Consider the following 19,264-nt stretch of genomic DNA (forward strand, 5'->3'; position numbering starts at 1 on the left):
CAATCTGCCACATATCTCAACCTCCTCATGCCTTTAATGTGTATGGTTAAAATCAGGGATGGCAAACTTCCAGAGCCACCGTAAGCTTAAGGGAAAAGTTCTATCACTATCCAGATTTTCTAAAAAAAAAATACATCTCAAAGATTCATTTTAGTAAGAAAGAACTGATAATTGAATAATGAACTATTCTAATTCCCGCATACTGATTGCATGGATTCACATTTTAAAGTATTAGTTGATGATTTAAAAATACTTGATCAGATTTTTTCTCTTTAATTTACAAAACTTGCTTTGAGAGTGTGACACATAGAGAAACAACAGTCTTTCCTATGTATGAAGCATGGGAAGAACCATTAACTAATTTTGGTATCCAAAGCTATTAAAATGATAATGTAAATTAAGGAGTGCTTAAGTGTAATATTAAGAAGGCTATTAAATGAGCTCCAGACATCTGTGGGATCTTTCTGTACATCACTGGGAAGGTCTAAACACATTAAGTCACAAGGTTACTCTTATCAAAAATTCCACATAAAAATTCAAAGAAACTTTAAAATAAATGCTTGCTAAAACAAATCAACATTTTATCATTTTATGTCAGCATCTGATGAGCACCTATGATATATCAGGTAGAAACAAATGCTATGTACCCATGGTATACTAGCTATTAAGGATCTACATTAGGACATACATATTTAGGATAGAAGTAGTATATAAACGATTGGCACTTTATCACTTTAATAGCACAAATGAAATCCTATCATAATAAACAGCATTATCAAGAAAGGGTCCTCAGTGCAGATATATAAATATCGTAGCAGAATACCCACAACATCAGTGTGTTACTGATCTGATCACAACACACTCTTCCGGTTGAACAGCAAATACTTTTTCATGTCTCTCTCTAAAAATAAGAGTTACCTTATAGTTTCATAGTTGTTTCCTGTAGAGGGGAGAGACAAGCTGGATGGCAGGTGAAAGGCACACAATTCTTTTGTCCTGATGCCGACGAAGCACTCACTTCTTCCTATGTTGTATAAATTCTTAAATCCTCACTCTAGACTTTCACATAAAGGAGGAAACATTTCCTTCTCTCTGCATCCAGTCTTTCTTGTTAATTCACCACAAAGTGAATGCTAATTGTTTCTTTCAGACAGACCTGTTTTGAAGTTTTTTATATTCTCTAGAGCTCATTATAATGTGAGTCAACGCCCACAATTTTCAACAACATCATGCATTAATTAGTTGATAAAATCAACCTAAGAAATCTGAGATTCCTCTGCATTAACTTAATGGGTCATTTCACCTAAGGAGGCGGGGGAGAAGGAACAGATGAGAGACGACTATCAGAAACTAGCAAAGGAAAGTTGTGTTTTGCTCTCTGTTTGTTCTTTGTTTCTGAGGCTGGGGTTTGGCTTGGGTGTGGTCTTGCTGAAGAAAAGGAATGCTTCTGCTCACCAGCACTGTCCTGTCAAAAAAGATGGCCTGGGTGAAACCACATTTTCCTGGAATCACAGCCTTTTCTCCCCACTGCTGAAGACCGTTTAGGGAACTCACACCATCCAAGCTTTTCCAGAAAACTGTTTACTTTGTTGAATCATATATAATACTTAAGCAGGGAGAGGAAATGATGGAAATTTTTCTTCCTGGTGTTGAAATAGACTGACTCAGTATGGGATGCCTGGGTGGGTCAGTTGGTTAGGCAACTGCCTTTGGCCGTTGTCACAATCCTAAAGTCCTGAGATCAAGTCCCACATCAGGCTCCCTGCTCAGTGGGGAGTCTGCTTCTCCCTCTGACCCTCACCTCTTCCATGCTCTCTCTCACTCTCTCTCTCAAATAATAAATAAAATCTTAAAAAAAAAAAAAAAAGAAGAAGAAGGGGCTCCTGGGTGGCGCAGTCGTTAAGCGTCTGCCTTCGGCTCAGGGCGTGCTCCTGGCGTTCTGGGATCGAGCCCCACATTAGGCTCCTCCGCTAGGAGCCTGCTTCTTCTTCTCCCACTCCCCCTGCTTGTGTTCCCTCTCTCGCTGGCTATCTCTCTCTGTCAAATAAATAAATAAAATTATTAAAAAAAGAAGGAGAAGAAAAAGAAGAAGAAGAAGAAGAAGAAGAATAAGAAGAAGAAGAAGAAAAGAAAGAAAGAAAGAAAGAAAGAAAGAAAGAAAGAAAGAAAGAAAGAGACTCACTGCTTGCATGACTCCGTGAGTGGGGATTGGAATAACTAATGGACTTTTCAGGGTCTTTACCAGATGTTCATTTCTTTGTCGTTTATAAGTGATGATTTAAAATAATCTAGAAAAAATGCTTATGTAACTTGAGCTTTTGCCTTACCTTTTGATACTGTAACTATCACAGAGTCCCACTTGTTTTTCTCTAGATATTGCAAATGCATAAACTATATGATAATGATATGTTAACCACTATTCTTTTTTAAGTCCTCGACACAAGCATAGGCCTACTCAGGTCAGACAACCATGCATGAAGTAAAAGTTATCATCCTGTCTGATAATGCAGAAGAGTGGAGAGGAAAGTGTGGTAGTGATGATTGCTGATTCATTCCCAGTTTTCAAAATCTGTCATAAACACCAAGGTTTCACTTCATAGGCATTGAAGATATGTATCTGGGAAATTAACTTACAAAGACTGAGTTAATTGGCCTTTTCATGATGGGCACTGTAATCCCTTGCTCTGGTTTAAGTTTATATCTTTTTCCTGTATTTGTTCATTCTGCCAACATTTGTGAAGCACCTTATATATGGCAAGCCTTGTGCATTAGGCTGAAAGCTCAAGACAAGTGAGAAAAAAAGAAAAATTATAAATATATAAGATTTCATATATTTATACATAAATTTTATACATTTTATATCTATATTTTATATTTATATATTTTATATATAAATAACTTTATCTAAAATTATATATAAATTTTTATTATTTTTTTTTAAAGATTTTATTTATTTATTTGACAGAGACAGAGACAGCCAGCGAGAGAGGGAACACAAGCAGGGGGAGTGGGAGAGGAAGAAACAGGCTCATAGCAGAGGAGCCTGATGTGGGGCTCGATCCCATAACGCCGGGATCACGCCCTGAGCCGAAGGCAGACGCTTAACTGCTGTGCCACCCAGGTGCCCCTAAATTTTATAAATTTTTATATAACTATATAAAAGGATTTTATATATTTATATATAAGGATATATAATATTATATATATAATTATATAAAGATTTTATATATTTATCTATAAATTATTTTATATATTTTTATATTTATATGTTTTATATATAAATAATGTTATATAAAATTATATATAAATATTTTACATATTTATACTAAGGATATATATAAGATTATATATATATAATTATATAAATATATAAGAAAACAAAGACAAAAAATATTATATCCTGGCCCTTAGAGAGCTTAAATCTAGCAGGGAAATAGACAATAACCAGTCACAAAGATGCACTTAATCATTTATCCAACAAATATTGCAGGCAGCATACAGGGTGGTAGGGATACAGCAGAGAACAAAAAGGCCCAGACCCTGCCCTTATGAAGTATAGTCCTGGAGACAGGCCTTAATCAAATATAACACAGATACATAAGTTGAATGCTGTATAATTTAGAACTTTTTCAGTTCCACATGGCCAAAACCCGACTCACACTGCCATAAGCAAAAAAAGAAAAGCAGGGAGGCTATTCATTGGTTCATGCAGATAAAAAGCTGAGGGCTAGTTGAGGCATGGCGGGGTGCAGGGGCTCCAACGATGTTACCAGGACCTGGTGTCTCCTTACTTCAGCCAGTTCATCTATGATTCAGTTTCATTCCCATGTTCAAATCCAGTAGTAAAAGAACTATTTCTTTTCCCCTGGCAAATATCCTGGGCATGACTCTCACTAGTTCAAAAGAGAACTCATGCACACTCCCTATACCTATCCTGGCCAGGGGGATGTGGTGCTCTGATTGGCCAGGCCAAAGTCATATCCTCATTCTTAGACTTGGAGGTGGAACCTAGAGAAGCCTGTGAATTGAGGGTGGGGAAGAGAGTTGGTGCTCCGAAGAAATTAGGGATGCCTTACAAAAGAAGTGGGAATGGACACTGGCAGTCAAAGCACTCTGGCCACTGGCCACTAATATGCCCTGTGGTCCAGTCTCTCTGTGCCTTCCTATTCCTGGAGACAAATATAACAACAAAATTCCACTAAAAGCAATTTCTGTCCTTAAGAGTGCCTTTCAATGATGTCAAAGGGGATTCAATTCATAGCCACAGACACACATCTTGATGTTCTGTTGTCCTTCTCCTCTCACTCTCAGTATCTCGCATATCCCATGATGTCCCAGTGCCTTTCTGCCAGCCTAGTATCCAGTCCCTACCAAAATTCCTCCCAACACCCCCCTCACATCCCTGCTGTCCTGCCCTCATTTCCTGTGCCTCGACTCTCTTTGCCCGAATCCACTATTATATTACTTCTAGCAGTTTTCTTCTCCAGCCTGGCTCCTCTAGGCTTACCTGTTTTTCAAGTATTCCCTCCACTGATTACCCCAACCTGCATAATAAAGATCAGACATTTCCTTAAAAGGTCAGGGGCAGGGGGTGGCTGGGAGGCCCTAAGTGGCAACAAAAGACTGGACTATTTTAATCTGACAAGGTGAAAAATACAGATATTCATCATTTTTTTCTTCCATCTCTGCCATTGAAATAATCATACCCCACTGTATATAATTTCAAAATGTGATAAGAGTCTGGGATAGAGGGTAAGGTGAACAGTGGAGCACTTTTGAGTTAAGATCTAAAGGATGAACGGAGTGAGTGGGTTTGGTGGATGAAAGAGTGTTCTGGGAAGGAGACACTTTCTTGGACAGCCTGGAGGGAAGCAGGAACTGAGAAGAAGCAGGTGTAATCAGAGCGAGGGGAGCATGACACGGAGGAGGCAGAGAGTAGCAGATACCAGTGACCAAACAAGAGAGTTGGCTCAGAAAGCCTGCAGAGTTTCCTTGAGTCTCAGGGAAACAAAAGAAAGTCCTTTTAATAGCATTCCTAAAGCCCCAGCCTTGTGAGGAAGAAATCCCTTTTGAGTCCTCCATGCCTGGATTGTTACCCTATAGCAATCTGAGTTACGTAAATCTCTGTGAAGCAAGAAATGAAAAGTGCCTTCAGCACAGTGTCTCTTGGCTGAACTTGTTAGACATCTCTCTGTGATATGCTTAAATTCAAAAAGGAATCACTGCCAAGATCATTTTGCTGTTCTAACCACGATTAGTTCAACTTTCTAATCTTTCACTGCACAACTTTTTGAGAGAAATTTAATGCTGATAGGAGATAAAACTTGTTTATTTGCCTGAGACTATAGGCAAAAAAAAAAAAAAAAATCTTGTTTACATGTCCAAGTATTTACTGATATGGTTGGTTTTTAAATCCATCATCTTGCAATTTGTTTTTTATTTGCCCCATCTGCTTTTTGATCTCTTTTTTAAAATTTTTTAATTTTTTGCTCTCTTTTGGGTTGAATCTTTTTCTGATTCCATTTTATTTCCTTTGGTGGCTTGTTAGCTATAACTATTTTATTTTGTATTAGTGGTTGCTTCAGGGTTTATAGAGTATATCCTTTATCTAGCAGAGTCAACTTTCAGTGATAATATACCACTTCACAGAAGAGTATGAAAACCTTACAATAGCACACTTCATTTTCCTCCCTCCAGGGCTTGGTGCTATTATTGTCATATATTTGACATTTGATTTCTACATTATAAACCCTACAGTACATTGTATATGCTGCATTTTTTTTCAGTTAATTATCTTTTAAGCAGATTGTTTTTTTAAAGGCCGGGTGGGGAGAGGAGTGTTTTATATTTACTTATCTTTGTACTATTTCCGGTGTTCATTCCTCAAGTACCTCCAGATTTCTCTCTAATATCACTTTCCTTGTGCCTGAAGGACTTCTTTTAAAAACTGATTTTGGCTCAGTCTGTTGGTGTGATGAATTCTTTTAGCTTTTATATGCCTGAAAGAAACTTTATCTTACCTTCATTTTTGGAAGATATTTTTCGATATTGCTCCACTGTCCTGTGGCTTACATTGTTTCCCACAAGAAATCTGCTGTCATTTTTACTTTTGTATCCAACCCCGCCACCCCGAATCTCCCCCACATATTCTGTGGCATTTTTCTTTGACGGCTTTTAAGATTATCTCATTATCACTGGTTTTAAGCATTATGATGTGCCTTGGTATCATTTTCATATTTCTTGTTCTTAGACTTTGCTGAATTTCTTGGATTTGTAGATTTATAGTCTTCATGAAATTTGGAAAATGTCTGGTCATTATTTTTTCAAATATTCTCTCTGTTCCTCTCTTTCAGGAGCTCTAAGCATATGTATCAGGTCATGTGAAGTTGTTCCACAGTTCACTAATGCTCCACTCGTTTTTTCTTCAGTCTTGTTTCCCCAGAGTTTTATTTTGGATAATTTCTGTTGTTGTATCTTAAAGTTATTTAATTTTGATTTTAATTTAATTTTTGATTCCGTTGAGTCTAATACATTACAGTTTTCATTTTAAACGTTGTATCTTTTATCTCTCAAAGTTCAATTTGGGCCTTTTTAGTATCTTCCAAGTCTCTACTTAACATGCTCAAGCATTTCTCTACCTTATCATATGAACCTCTGGAATATAATTATAACTGTTTTAATGTCTTTATTTACTGATTTTATTGTCTGTGTCACTTCTGGATCTTCTTCTTCTTTTAGAGAGTGGAAGGTTGCGGAAAGGCAGAAGGAGAGAGAGAATCTTAAGCAGCCTCCATGCCAGCATATAGCCGACGTGGGGCTCAGTCTCACAACCCTGAGATCAGGACCTGAGCTGAAATCAAGAGCTGGACACTTAACCAACTGAACCACGCAGGCACCCCTGGATCTGTTTCTATTCATTGATTTTTTTCTCTTTATTATGGATTGTATTAGATATCAGTCATTGTTAAGTTCTCCGATCAATATTCTAGAGTGTTGTTTTGGGACGCAGTTATGTTATATGGAAATGGTTTGATCCTTTCAAAACTTTTAAGTTTTATTAGTCAGGACCAGAGCAGCCTTTAATTGAGAGCCAACTTTGCCCCACTACTGAGGCAATACCCTCTGGGTTATGCTACCAGTACTCTGTGAATTAAAAGGTTCTTCCTCCAGATGGTGGGAGCACAACGTATCCCCAGGCCTGTGTGAGCTGAAAGAATTATTTCCTCTGCTCCATTTGGGCAGATTTTTCCCTCAGGTAGTTTCCTCACACTCAAGCTCTGATCAGCAACCAGCAAAGGACTTGAGGGGAACCCTCTGCAGCTCTCTGGATCTTCTTCCTGTGACTTCAGCCTGGAAACTCTCTTCAGATAGTAAGCTCGAGCAGTGGTAAAGATCATTTCATTTGTTGTCCATTTCTCAAGGATGACTGTTCTGAGCTGCTTGATGTTCCACATCTGAGAACCATTGTTTCATATATTTTGTCCAGTTTTTCAGTTGTTTCAGATAAGATAAATCTAGTCCCTGTCACCCCTTCTAAGCTGAAAGCAGATGTCTTAAACTGTGTTAAACTGTTGGTTCTCAAACTTCAGTGTGCATCAGAATTCACTGGAAGACTTGTTAAAACACAGACTGCTTGACCTCCCCCACAGTTTCCAAGTAAGTAAATGTGGGACCTGAAAATTTGCATTTCTAACAAGTTCTCAGATGATGTTGAAGCTTTTGGTCCAGGGACCACACTTTGAGAAGTACTGTGTTAAACTATTCAACTAAGAACATATCGGGTGATGTTCATCTATGAATCAATAACACAGTGTGAACCACATTGATAATCCAGGCAAAGCTTGCCAGTTATAGAAAAACAATCATAAGTAAATATATTCATTCGGAGACACATATATCAAGAAAAAAAAAAAACTGTTCATGTCCTCTGATCTGATAAATCCAGGAAATAAACTCCATAGAAACCATGTGAAGCAATCTTTCCCAAAAAATATGCCTTAGAACATTAGTAACCTGTGAGTTGTTAATAGGTTCTTTGTGAAAAGTAGTATGTTAACGTGCTTTATGAATTCTCCAAGAGAAAGACAGAATATGAAGGGTTTCCCAAACTTATCTGACCACAAAACCGTTTTATTTTGCAAAACACCCATTAGCAACTTGAACTCTAATGCTCCTTGGAAGCCAGTTTCGGAAATACTGGAGCAGACCCTTGGCATTTGTAAGCTTACCATTTTCAGAGTTAGCTATTTGTCGGAAGACATTCCGTTGCCATAGTAATCTGGGATTCTGCTGGAGCAAGATGGAGCCTGGGGAGTGAGTTACCCCGCTAAGGAATGAGCTCAGCCCACTGTCCACACCACGTACCCTAATGGGGCTTTCTAGTTTGCTGCTCTCCAGGCAGTAGCTTTTACAGTAAGAAAAATATTTGACTTGTGAAAGTGGCCCTGAGGAAAATGTCAGCTGTTGGTTTTGGTGATGGAAAGAAATTATTAGGGGCAAAAAAAAGGATTTGGAGAGGGAGGTGATATTAGAAAGGGGGTCTTAGCAAGCAGATAGATACATTTTAAAGGTGGTCTCCTTAATTTGGCAGGGCTTGGATCTATATGCAAATGAGCTCATTCTGTAACCTACATGGAAACCATAAAAAATGATTCATGCACTGTTTTAATGAGACCCAAAACTTAGCAAGATAAAACATCACACGTGTAATTGCTGACAGAAATGTAATTCAAGAGAAAGCCAGAAGCCTGAGCAGGTGTTTTGGTGAAGCCACCTGAGGTGGAGACACTTAAACAGTAAATAAAATTTGTTTCTAGAATTTAAAGAGAAGCTTCTCTCTGCATATTATGATGCCAGAAGGGAGGTGTGGCCTTAGCTGACCACATTCCAAGGAAGTGAAATGTATTTCATCCTAAGCTAAAGACCTCACAGAAGAAAATAAATGGGAATAAATCTCTTGGCTCAGGACATGCAGAAAGCCATAGAGGAAAACAGTGCTGCTACTCACCATGATTCTTTTACAAAACCTGAACTCAAGTTCTCGTATTACCGCATAACCCCCTGCTTGCTCGTATTCTCCCATAATTTGACCAATGTTCCTCAGTATCTGCTAAGGGCCAGGGGTTTTGAATGTAAAGAAGCCGGTGCCCTGCCTGCCAGGAGCTCAGAGCGATCACCTGACTTACCGCGTGCTCCCCCAAGGGTGGGGGTCTTGTGAGCTGTTACAGACTGATCTTCTGCAGCTGTGTTTCAACAGTGTCTCCTGCTAAACTGTCAACCCCATCGGGCAGGTGTTTGATCTGTCTTGCTCATCTTCATACTGTATAGAATACACACTTATTGGTTAAATGAATATTCCTTAGAATAAAGTTTGAAAGCAGTCCAGATACAGGCATACTCATTTTATCTCACTCTGCTCTATAGCACTTTGTAGGTATTGTGGTTTTTACAAGTGGAAGTTCTGTGGCAACCCTGCTTTCAGCAAGCCTATCAGCACCATGTTTCCAACAGCATTTGCTCACTCTCTGTGTCACATTTTGGTGACTCCTACAATATTTGAAACTTTTATTGTTATTATTATTATATTTGTTATGGTGATCTGTGATCACTACTTGCTGAAAGCTCACACGATGGTTAGCGTTTTTTATCAACAAACTATTTTTAAATTCAGGTATGAACACTTTTTTAGTCATAAAACCCAAGAATTAAACAATGTCACAGGGAAAAATAGAATTATAGCGATTGTATTAGTTATCTAAAGTATCCCAAACCTTGCCTCCTCCAGGTTTAGGGTCCAGCTTTCCCCTGTATTTGGCATGGATTTTTCCCTGCCTATGTCTGTTGACATCCTATCCCTTTAAGGCTCCACTGAAACACTGCATCCTCCCTATGAAGACTTCCACCTCTCTTCCTCCTCAGAATTAACCTGCTAGAAGATGCTGCTAATTCTCAAATACCTCTAGCGTTACTTCAGTGTTCACAGGTGGACTTCCATCTGCTAGAAGCTGCATGTTTTTGGTTGAGAACCTCCTCTAAACCTACAGAAGGCTGTTCTGCCCCGCTCAGCAGGCCGGAAGTGCTAAAGGAGTAACTCCTTCTAGAGAGCCCCTGCTCCAAGGCCGATGGAGGCTGTTTTACCGTGCTCAGCTTGCTGTAATCAAACAGCATGGACTAGGTGGCTTAAGCAGAGAAATGTATTTCTATAGTTCTGGAGGCTGGGAAGTCCAAACTCAAGATGCCAGCTGCTTTGGTTCCCAGCAAGGCTCTCTTCTTGGTTTGAGACCGTAGTCTCTTGCTGTGTCCTTACCTGAGGGAGAGAGCGAGCAAGCTCTCTGGTGTCTCTTCCTGTAAGGGCACTAATCCTGTCAGGACCTCATCTAAACCTAATTATGTCCCATTGCCATCACATCAGGGATTAGGATTTCAACGTATGAACTTTGGAGAAGACAACACTCAGTCCATAACACTGGCGAATAAGCACCTCATCTCCTTTGCAACTTGGGTGGAATAACTCAGAGGTTGTGTCCGAATCATTTCCTGGTTTCCCCGGAGGGTTAAGCTCCCGTTGCCCACGATGGTGACTGGCATGATAATGCATTTTATGTCTGCTACTTTCTCTTCTCTGTCTCCCTTCCCCACTCACCTTCCATCCTACACCTTCAAGGAAAAGTCCTGTTCTTGCATCCTTGTATCAGAGCCTGCTCCCCATCTGGGCTCGAGTGTTCCCGTGTTGTAATATGTCTCACATTACGCTCTTTAATGCAGGGTTTTATGAACGTCTAGACTCTCATAACTAAACCATAAACTCTTTTGAGAAGAGAAATTTCCTTTAAATGCCGTTTCCCCCAAAGCCTAACAAAGTACCTTGCATATAGCAGGTGCTGTAAAAATACTAGATTAAGTAACTACATTAATCAAACTAAGGATTTTTATAAGAAAGGCATTATAGCCATCTAATAACTAAATAGTTCCCAGCATTTTTGGGGGCACTATGTAAATCAAATTATTTAAGTGAATTTTTATGAATCACAATTATTGATTTAGAAATCTCAAAAGCTGTTCCAAGTTCAAAATGAATCCTCAAGTTTAAGCAATAGATTAAATATTTTAATATTTTCTTGTTGAAAAAATCAGCACTTACTGAGGGAGTCAGAGGAGATACGATCTGAATTGAGTCCATATTTCTTAACATAGCATTCAAAGACCCACATGGTCTATCCACCCCTCACCTCCCTTCCCAGCTTTATCGCTCCTGTTTCACCACTGCTGTGGGCACAGCTGTGTGATCTTCATGCAAATGACCTACAGTCAGGTTTCTCTTTGTTAACAAAGCTGCATAATACCACAGATCTCATGGCATAAGAAAATTTATCATTGTTTTAAAATGGGTAACGAGATATATGCTATGAGGAGAAAAAAACAACGCCTCCAGATAATAATGCTTCCTCAGACCCCGCTTGGCTTCCCTGTCATTTACTATACTGTCTATGAGTCTTCATTAAGGAACTGATTCGGGGGCACCTGGGTGGCTCAGTGGGTCAAGCTTCTGCCTTCGGCTCAGGTTATGATCCCAGAGTCCTGGGATCGAGTTCCGCGTCGGACTCCCTGCTCAGTGGGGAGCCCGCTTCTCCCTCCTCCTCTGCCTGCCACTCCCCCTGCTTGTGCTCTGTCAAATAAATAAATAAAAGTCTTCAAAAAAAAGAAGAAAGAAACTGATTCAAGTATCTAGAGATTTGTTAACACGATTTGAATTGAAATAATGTCATGCCCTTATGTCCAAGGTCTAATTCTGTGGCCTGTGTCTTGAAGACAGACATCTACAAGACACAGAGAGGCAGGGCAGCACCTGTATGTCATGTGGAATCATAGAAACATAAACAAGAAGCATCATTTTTTGGAGAAATAATACAAAGAATACTCATTCATGGTAGAGATACCGGCCAATACAGAGGCGGCCAATACAACCGCTGAGCCACGCAGGCGCCCCCAGAATCACAGAATTTTAGAACTAAAGGGTCTGTAGTGATCAGCTAGACCTAGAGGAAAATTAGGCTAAAAAAGTTAAATAACTCACCTGTTTCCTCAGATGGATAGAGGTGGAGGGAAGACCACATGCCTCATTCCCACTCTGTGTGAGGAATCTATTCCATCCATGGGCCCCAAAAAGGTAGTGGGGCAAAAATGGCTATGCCCAAATTAAACTTTGATGTTTCCAAGCCGTCTAACATGCTCATCCAACATGTGGCAGGTTTTAGCTCAAAGGAGAGAGTCAGACTGTGGTGCCTTTTTCATGCACTTGCTTCCTCCTTACGCCCACCTCCCTGTCTACCCTGCGCAGCTGCAGCACAGGTCCCATCCCCAGACCTGCTCCCCCGCTTGAGACCTCCTAGGCTTATTCATGGTGCCACTTCTCGTCCTAGCCTTCACACCGGTCAGCTATGGCGTCGAGCATGTCTGCACACTGCGAAGGTTCATGTTTGGTTTGCCTGAGTGAAGACTTGCACCCAAGGAGCTCCCAGTTCTTAGTGCTGGCAGGCAAAATTACTGTTCTGCGCTGCTTGTATGAGAGGAAAGAATCACTGTTGAAAGGCTCCATTCGGTAATGGAAAGAATGTGAGGTTTGGATCCAGACTGGATTTGAGTCCGAGCTCTGCCGCTTCCTATGTGGCTATGGGACAAGCTATTCACTTTCCACGAGTCTCACTTTACTCATCTGTAAAATGGGAAGAAAGATACTGATCTTAAAAGGCTGTTGTTTGGACCAGAAGAAATATTCCTATAACGTTTGATGTGCAAGGTTTCATTCAGCAAATAGTTATTGTTCAGCAAATGGTTTAGCAAATAGTTATTGTTACTGGGGTTGCTGGATATGCTGTCGGCTTGAAGAACAGCCTAAGGTGCGTACTTTGGCTCTTCCCCACTTCTGGTTTTACAGCTGAATCTGGACAGGAGACGAAGCTCGCTGCAGGGTAGCCCAACAGCCTTTCACGGAGGACTCAGATAGTTTTGCAAGTCTGTGTAAACATATACAGTTGAGCTCATATCCAGCCCTTAACAGGCTGATGGAGGTCGGTTCTGCTTCAGCACGTCAAGTCTTCTGTTGAAGGGAACACAGGGACAAATAAATCAAAAACTTGAGTCTTTTAACACATGGCATTATTTAAGAATTAGGAATGGGAATTGGGTATTCCCACAATCCTTTTTGGAACGGGATAGGTCAATAAGGTTTAAAGTAAAATCTAAGTTAGCTTTCCTTATAAACATATAAATACAGAATTTATAGGAGCATTTTAAAAAAGTATTAACCTTTTGTCTATAGCTCAACACATTTCTTATGAGGTGTGAGATGCAGAAACATGACAGTTTTTATTTTCTTTTAGAAGAGAAGTTTCATATTACAAATGACTTTCAATCCCGTATGTGACCATTACTGAAAAATCCTGGCGGCATATGCCATAAATAATCAAGTGCCTATCAATTACAGCAATTGTGCATTGTTTCCAAAACGCTGTTAACCTACATCACTTCCCAAAAAAGCGTTACATATATGTACATATAATATATATCTACCCATATATGTACATATATATGTATATATATATGTATACATTTGAATGATGTTCTAAGTGGAAATTTTTGTGAGATTTTCCTTTGGAGCTTTATTCAGTGATCAAAATACATATGGAAATCTCATTTAACTACATTTGAATTAAACTATACACCCAAATGCTAATTTTTAAATCTGAAATTATACTAATTCAGACTTTTTCTGAATGAGGGAAAAAAATAAAAATTCTTCACTAAGCCCTATTGCAAATTCTAAAAATTTTCCTTGAAATTAGGTGGATAAATATACATTTATTTTTATGTAATCTGTAGCAAAAAAAATGTCAAAATTTAGAATATTTATATTTTACTTTCCTGCAAGTGTCTGGTGTTTCTTATCACAAGTGAGATAATAAAAAATTATTTAATACATCCTGTAGTGTGCTCTGGTCCTCATGGTAAAATTATTGGAGGGAAGAAATAAGTTTCCTAGTGATTGTGACTTTGAGAATTTATTCTCATCAGAACAATATCTTAAGACAGAAGTTAACACTTGTAGGAAACTTCAAAAGTGTGAACTTTCTTAGAAAATTCCATTCTGTGAATGTACACACAATCATATACTTATTCAGTGTTGTCCTATAACCAAGAGGTCAAGTAAGGTAAGAACTGAAAAATGATAATTGATTTGGCAGTTGGGACCCTCTATGACCACAGTGAGAGGTTCAGGATCTCTCACGAGAGTGCAAAGTGTCAGCCAGGCATTTCAAGGCTTAACAAGACTATAGAATCTCTTTTCAAGCTCACTCGTGTTTTTGTTGGCAGGAGGCTTCAGCTCTCTGGAGCTGTTGGCTGGAGGCCTCTGTTCTTCACCAAGTGGGCCTTTCAAGGCCACTTGAGTGTCCTCCCGACATGGCAGCTGGCTTCCCCAGAGCAAATGATGAGAGAGAGAGAGACACAGACAGAGATAGAAGGGAGTGAGAGGGATGAAAGAGAAGGAAGTTGCAATGCCCTGTTTTACTTAGTCTTAGAATCATACACTTTATTCTGTTTTCTAGAAGCAAGACACTAAATCCAGCACATGCTCCAGGGGAGGGGAACGAAATTCTACCTGATGAAAGGAGAAGAATCAAAGAATTTGTGGACATAGTTTTAAACCACCACAATCAGTTGGAAGTCCTGATTGCAGGTAACAGAAAATCTATCTCAAAATGAAATACACAACAATGGGAATTCGTTTGCTCCCAAAATGAAAAGATCCTGCCGATAGACAAGTTTCATGAGCACTTTGTTCAGAGTTCAGCTCTATTTCTCTGTCTTCTCTGTGTTGAATCATTCTCAGGTGGGCTTCCTACCAGCAAAAATGACTGCAGCAACTCTGGGCCTCATGTATGCACACCGAACCTTCAAGAACAGGTAAGCATGGCTCTGTGTCAGCATCCCCCACAGTTCAGAGATTCGCTCTGATAGGATGGGTTTAGGTCACACGTGACCCCCACCACCATCCAAACCAGGGTTGGAAGGCCTTGACTGGCTCCAGTAGCCCACCCCTGGGCCAGGGCTTATGGAGACACATCCCTGAAACCACACAGACACCAAACAGAGACCTGGGCCTCTGGGAAAGAGGAACAGATGCTGGAGAGCCCACCTCGAATACTTACTACAAAAGTCGGGGATGTTTTGCCAGCTTTTTAAGATATGGGGTACACAGCCGTTTTGTAATATGAAAGCAAAGGAAGCTGTAGAGACTGAGGCATTGAAGAGCAAGAGAATATAACTAAGAATGCTGAAAAATGGGATCAAAGGCACCCTCAGAGTGGATATTCTTGGTAAGGGGTTGGAGAACCAGCCACCCCCTCTGACATCATCATGGGACAGCAAGCGTACATGGGAGAAAACACAGCCAGTTAGACGAGGTAGGCTGAGTGAACACTGGATGTGGCTGCGAATGCGAATGAAGGAGGGGAGGTCACCAACTGAACATAAGGGAGAAAAGTGAAATAGGGCATTCACAAGGTTGAGAGAAGATGGATGGAAGAGATTGTCTTGGAGATGAAGGTTAGCCATATTTCTCATACTTGTCCAGCTAGGAAAACTCTGCTGTAATAAGAATACATAAGCATAGCTAGAAAAGCTAGAAAGCTCTGAGAGAAGAGAAAACATCAACAATCTTGTAACAGAAGGGATATCATTGAAGGACATCTTTTTGTTTGTTTGTTTGTTTTGTTTTGTTTTGTTTTGCTTTGCTTTTTTTGAGAGAGTGCATGAGGTGGAGGAGGGGCACATGGTGAGGGAGAGAGAGAATCTTGAATCTTGACTCTTGACATGGGCCTTGATCTCAAGACCCTGAGATCATGACTGGAGCTGAAATCAAGAGTTGGATGCTTAACCGACTGAGCCACCCTAGAAGTAGTATTCTTTGGAGAAAGAAGGGTAAGAAATAATGCAAATTATAATGAAGTGGGAGTTTCAAATAAGTTTCAAAAAAAGCAACTATGACAAATATCAAGAATAAGATACTCTAGGGACGCCTGGGTGGCACAGCGGTTAAGCGTCTGCCTTCGGCTCAGGGCGTGATCCCGGTGTTATGGGATCGAGCCCCACATCAGGCTCTTCTGCTATGAGCCTGCTTCTTCCTCTCCCACTCCCCCTGCTTGTGTTCCCTCTCTCGCTGGCTGTCTCTCTGTCAAATAAATAAATAAAATCTTTAAAAAAAAAAAAAAGAATAAGATACTCTAATTTATCTTTCAAAATTTAAGCTTATGTAACTTACATTATTCTTTTCTCTGCCAGAAAATGTTGGGGTGCCTGGGTGGCTCAGTCCTTAAGTGTCTGCCTTTGGCTCAGGGCGTGATCCCAGGGTTCTGGGATCGAGCCCCACATCAGGCTCCTCAGCTGGGAGCCTGCTTCTTCCTTTCCCACTCGCCCTGCTTGTGTTCCCTCTCTCGCTAGCTCTCTCTCTCTGTCAAATAAATAAATAAAATCTTAAAAAAAAAAGAAAAAGAAAAAGAAAATGCACCACAGACTATTAGGGTTGAGTATGAGTAATTTTTAATTCCTACCACGGCTACTAAATCCTGGCTAAGCAAGAAGATGGAACAGCTGCTTCTTTTTATTATTATTATGACTATCATTAAGCATGTAGATTAGCAAAGTGAGAATTTATATTTTCCTTTATTTCACATATACTAAAAAATTCCTCTTCACCATAGCCTAGCTGGCTTCTGGGAAGAAATCCTTGCCCTAAAATAAAACAAAGAGGCCTTATGTTTATATTCACACTCATCTGGTTCAGAGTTTTGTTGAGAAAAAGTAGCATGAAATAAAAATAATAAAAATATTTGAAAAATCTGAACTTGAGCACAAGGTCATGAAGAAAAGCAACCTTGGTTCGACTTGCCTTAGGACAGTGACCTTGACAAAGAACTTTCATTTGAAATTGTTTAATGGGTTCCAGAGAATGAAGGAGCTGTTACAAGTATAATGTGCACTTCTGGGGAAAAAGAAACCTCCTGCTGGACACATTTAACCTTCAATTCTGCCTCTTATAAGATTGAAGGGGTCAAACAGACTAGGACCATATGGAATTCGGAAGGGCTTATTCTTTTCCCCCTAGCTCTTCCCCAGGCACACAATTTACTTTCTACTAGAAAGCTCTTAATTATTTTGGAAAACACTTAATACCTTCTTACTACCAAACCTTTCAGTAGACAACATAAGATGAATGCTCAGCAAAACACAGTTTCTATTTCTTTCTCAACGCAGAAAAGGACATCAAGATAGCTTTGCTTAACATAACAACCATCATTTCTTGAGAATTTATCATGAGCCAGGTGCTGCTTGGCATTTTACATACATAATCTGATTTAATCCTCCTAACAATCCTATGAGTTGTGTAGTATCATTATCTTACAGATAAAGAAAAAGTGTGAAGAAGTCAAGTATTAGGCCAAGCTCCCAGAGCTACTACATAGCAGGGCTGTATGTTGAAACCACATCAGTTTGTTTCCAAAGCTCATACTCTTTCTTTTTGCACCATTCTCCCTAATCATCTGAAATAATTTCTTAATATTTACAAGGAAAAGAGTCAACAGTTTAAAGAAATGTTTAAAGGGAAATAAAATACTTGTTAAAATGTTGATAATTAAATACAAATACAGATTTATTCAAAATCAAACGTTGTACATTATCCCCAGACACCCTGTAAAATACCCTGAGACAAATACATATGGGATCAGGGAGTGGAAATACTTTTAGGTTAGGAGTAAGCCCAACTTCAAATGATAGAATGAAGCTGTGAAATTTAGGGACAGCATGAGCCTCAGAAAGCAAAAGGTCAGGTCCTGGAGACATCAAGAAGAACCCAAGGGTAGGGGAGAATGGACAATGGTTTGCTGAAAATCAGCACAGCAGTGAAAGTTGACAAGAGTTTCATTCAGTAGAAACACTACAGAAACCTATGCAAGAAAAAAAAATTATTGTAAACAACATACCTAGAGTGAATGCACAATCTGAGGACAGAACAATCCTGTCAGCCCCAGGAGTCGTGTCACTTTTACCATTAGCTGATATCATGAAAATATGGCTTGCCCATACTTAGAAAAGCTCACAGCAGGCAGGCAGGATTACTCCCAGACTCCTGCCACACTATCAGCAGATGTCAGTCACCACTCTATGTTTTTGCACAGTATTTGGTGGACAGAGACTATAAGGCTGCTATTCTAATGCATTTATCCTGGATTAGCCCCAGCATAGTATCAGAAGTCAGTTCTGCAAGTCGACATGCAGATGTGTACTAGGGCAGTGGTTCTCCACCGATGCCCTCTGCTCTCCCCACAAGGGCCTCTGGCCAAGTCAAATTTTGTTTTCAATGATTACAAAGTGTAGGGAAGGGTGATCTTGGCATCTGGTGGGTGGAGACATCCTGCAATGCACGGAACAGGCTCCCACTACAAAGACTTACCCAGCGCCAAATGTCAAGTGTCCAGGTTGAGAAGCTCTGGACCAGAGCAACCTCTTGCATTTGCGGTTGGAGGAATAGTTTCCATAACAGCCTTTTTCCAGCTCCCCATTCTCCCATGTATCAATTCTTCAAGATGGTGGCTTCTGGCACAGAGGTCATCAGTGGGCCTAGAATGTGAACCAGATAGAGCCGGCATTGTTTATTTTTCTTTTCATCTAAAACAATAAATCATCCTGCAGCTCAGGTATGAGGTCCCCTGCGTTGTTACTGGCATCCTAGGTACCCTGGCTTCTGGCTGGCTTTAGGTTTCTTCCCCCTCAACAGCGTATGCAGCCGTGCCCTCGCGGTGGGAAGAGCAAAACACTTGGGGAATGAGGCGTTTTCGTAGCGTCATTTATTTAGTCTAGATGAGATATTTTGCTCTTTAAGAACAGGAAGGTTGCGGATTCCCAGAAGCTGGAAATGGGAGCAGAGAATATTTGTCCACTGGGGAAGTTAACCACGTTGAGTTTACCTACAAGGATAAGGCAAGGGAGAGGGTGGCGGAAAGCCCCGATTTGGCCGATTCTCTAATTGTGGGAGCCTCCTCGACCTTGGACTGTTCCCTCCTGAAGGAGAACTGGCGCCCGCGGAGAAGGGTACGGTTCTGGGCGGCGGGGGCTATTCCCCGACGGGACAGTGTCTGGGCCGGGTCTCTCTGTAGGTTAAGGAAGTCTCCTTTTCTAACTGCTTCTGGAAACTGCCGGGTCCCGTGGG

The 19,264-nt window shown here is 40.3% G+C and overlaps 1 long non-coding RNA gene across 1 annotated transcript; it reads right to left on the bottom strand.

Annotated features, from left to right (window-relative positions):
• Positions 1-9,191: 9,191 nt before the first annotated feature.
• On the bottom strand, positions 9,192-18,744 carry LOC123780788 (uncharacterized). Its single transcript, XR_006776512.2, has 3 exons — positions 18,509-18,744; positions 12,074-13,096; positions 9,192-9,319 (listed from the first exon to the last, which is right to left on the bottom strand). It is a non-coding gene; the product is annotated as an uncharacterized LOC123780788 (long non-coding RNA).
• Positions 18,745-19,264: the final 520 nt, after the last annotated feature.

Source organism: Ursus americanus, chromosome 17 (genome assembly GCF_024610735.1).
Source record: "Ursus americanus isolate L20-20 chromosome 17, mUrsAme1.1.p, whole genome shotgun sequence".
Classification (NCBI taxonomy): Eukaryota; Metazoa; Chordata; class Mammalia; order Carnivora; family Ursidae; genus Ursus; species Ursus americanus.